The sequence below is a fragment of the Galeopterus variegatus genome, unplaced genomic scaffold (genome assembly GCF_000696425.1).
Source record: "Galeopterus variegatus unplaced genomic scaffold, G_variegatus-3.0.2 Scaffold817, whole genome shotgun sequence".
NCBI classification, from domain to species: domain Eukaryota; kingdom Metazoa; phylum Chordata; class Mammalia; order Dermoptera; family Cynocephalidae; genus Galeopterus; species Galeopterus variegatus.
Window position 1 is genome coordinate 275,526 of NW_007726928.1, and position 3,036 is coordinate 278,561.

Genomic DNA, 3,036 nt, shown 5'->3' on the forward strand with positions numbered 1-3,036 from the left:
GGGGCGGGCCCCCCCCCCCCCCGCCATGGTCATCAAGGCGGGCGCGTTGCCGGCGGCCGCCCCAGCCGACAGCGCCCGGGAGCACGGCTCGCAGGCCGGTGGCAAAGGGCGGCCGGGCGCGGCGGGTGAGTGGGGTGGGAGCCAGCGGGGTAGCCGGGCGGGGTCTGGGGGGCTGGACCAGGCCGGACGGCCTGGTTCAGGACTCCGCGGGGACCACCGCCTTCCTTACCCCCCGGGTCCGGTTGCATCTCTCTGGGCCCTCCACTGGGCCGACCCCGCCCTGAAGGTCACCTTCACTGTCGCCCCCGGCAGCGTCCCGGGCTTCGCACGTGGGGTCCCGTAGAGTGCAGCCGCGGCGGGCACACGCGTGCTAGATCGCGGGGACACGTGCGCGTACACGCGGTTTCTGGGTGCGCCGCTGCTCAGACCGAGGAATCGACGGCCCCACCCCCTCCGCTCCCAGACTTGGGGAGCCCTCCGAGCTAGGGTCATGCTGACACTTGCGGGCCATACTCCATCAGGCCCTCCTGCGCGTCAGGATCCCAGGCATTACCTGTGCGCATGGCTGCAGCCCTGCGAGTGAGGCTGAGCTTGAGGCTTCCTAGGCTTAGTGTAGGGGAAGAGCGCCAGTTGGGGTGTGGCTGTGAGCGGCTTCTCTGGTCTATTCCCAGAGGCAAGGCTTTAACCCCAGGGCTTCAGGCTGCGATCTCTGCCCCTAGGTGTTGGCCATTTCGACTGACCTGGGGGGGTCTGTCCGTGCGTGGGGGCAAAGCCAAGCTCCTTGGCAGGGAGAGGTGTTTTTGCTAGAACTTGATTATTAACCTGCCTTATTGCGAAAAGTGGGTCAGACCAGGGTTGCTGTTTTTAAGGCAAAGGTCGTTAGTGTGGAGTGGAGCTCCCAGCTCTCCCCCATGGGGACTGTGTGGTCGTGCCTTTGAGAGTGGCTGCAGCTTGTCTTGGGCAGGGCCTGCTTTCCTCTCTTTTTCCTGGGCCCCTTCTATTCGCTCGGTTCCCTCCATCACCTCTCAGACTCTGGCCTTGGGGCTGGAAGCCCCTTCCCAGAGCTCAGTTTTCATCTCCCAAATCTTCCAAGCCCTAGGGTTGGACTGTAGTTCTCTCTGCCTTGGGTGGCAGTGGGAGTGCAGAACTATCCCTGCCTCTCACTCCTGCAACTCTTCTCAGAAGGGACTTCTCGTCTCAGTTCATTGTCATCTTCCTTCCCGGCTTTGGTGAGCAGGCCAGGGCTGACTTGGGAGTCAGAATGGGGACAGTGTTAGGTAGGCTCTCTGACCCTGTCACCCATCACAGCAGAGTTACTTGGGGATGGGAGACACAGGTACTGTGGCAGCTTTGCTGATTGCTTAGACACGGCCAAGGTTTGAGCAGAACAGCAAATGCTAGTAAACCCAACATACCAGCCTTTGCCCTGAGGTGGTTCTGAATCAGTGAGGCAGGCTAGATAAGAGGAGGTTGGGCAAATTTCCCCTCTAGCAAAGGGACCTGCAGAGATGAAGTGACTTGCCCAAGGTCACATGGCAATTTAGTTGTTGGGGGAAGCATTGGGATTTCCAGCTCACAGCCAGCATACCAAGGCTGTCCTGGCCTGGCCCAGGGGAAGCTGGGACAGGCATGCTGGTTTGGATCATATGCTGAGAATGAGGGAGCTGAGGACAGGAGAGTCTGTTGAAGGATTTCCATGAGGGCCTCAGTGAAGCCCCTGCTCAGCTATGTGCTCAGGGGCTCTATCTGGGATGAGCTGGGTCAGGGGAAGGGCACAGCTGTTCAGTTTGGGGAAACTGGAAGCATACTAAGTGGGTAGGACCTTTACTGCTATGTCCCTGGGAAGCTGGTATAGATAGCTAGGATTTTTTTTTTTTTTTTTTTAAAGATGACCGGTAAGGGGATCTCAACCCTTGGCTTGGTGTTGTCAGCACCACGCTCAGCCATTGAGCAAACCGGCCATCCCTATATGGGATCCGAACCCGTGGCCTTGGTGTTATCAGCACCGCACTCTACCAAGTGAGCCACGGGCCGGCCTGATAGCTAGGATTTATATTACAGCCAGCCCAAATCTATTAAAAGAAAGAGGGAACCTTAATGAAGACCCTCAGCAGGCTCCCACCTGAGCATTGGAACCCAGGGTCTTGACCTCAGGACCCAACTCTGGAAGTCTCCTCAAGTCCCCTTAGTGGTTAAGGCCCTTGGGGGTGGGGGACAAGGGTCAGTCACTTTCTTGGTAATAAAGCAGCTTTTAGGGGTTAAGAGAACAGGCAGGTTTTTCAAGTTCACAGTGGTGTGTTGAGTTCCTTCTGCCTAGGGGAAGGCTCCCTGGAGTTGAGGCCCAGAGTGGGAGGAGAAGGGGGCTGGCAGCCTGGGGAGGAGTTTAGGGGCTTATGGGAGTTCCCCAGCAGGATTCTAAAGCTCTTCTTTTGGATAGGATCTGAGCAGAGCAGCTTGAGGAACTCCAGACTGTCCTCAGACCCTTAAGACCTGCTTCTGGCCTGGGTGGGAAACAGAGGTACCCACATCCTTAGGGTCTTTTGATAGGCTGCCTGCCTGCCACCACCCCCTTTCCTTGAAGCCCAGGGTTCCTGGGATGGGGTGATGTGTCTTTTGGGGCCTTATTTCCTGCTGGAGCCTCACCTGCTGGGGCGTGGCCTGGCCCTGGCACAGTCTTCTGAGTGAGGCCATGCCAGGCTGGGGAGGCACACAGGTGGCCTGAGTTTCTTTTGTAACTCCTTTTCTGCTGCCCGTGGGATCCCTGTGCTCCCAGGCCAGGAGAAGGGTGTGCTTTGTCTCTTCACTCTGATCTGTCCGGTTAAGACCTGGGTGGGAGTGTGTGTTTTTGAGCTCATATGTGTGCACAGTGCTGTTTGGGCAACCCTTTCTGTTCTGCAGAGGACCACCTTTTCCCTTTTCCTGAAGCCCACATCCTCAAAGGTGCCCCCTGGGATATGAGGGGGGGTAGAGCTGGCCCAAGGGTGAAGAGGCTTGGGGAGGGGTCCTTTTTTTTTTTTTTTTTTTTTTTTAAAAGGA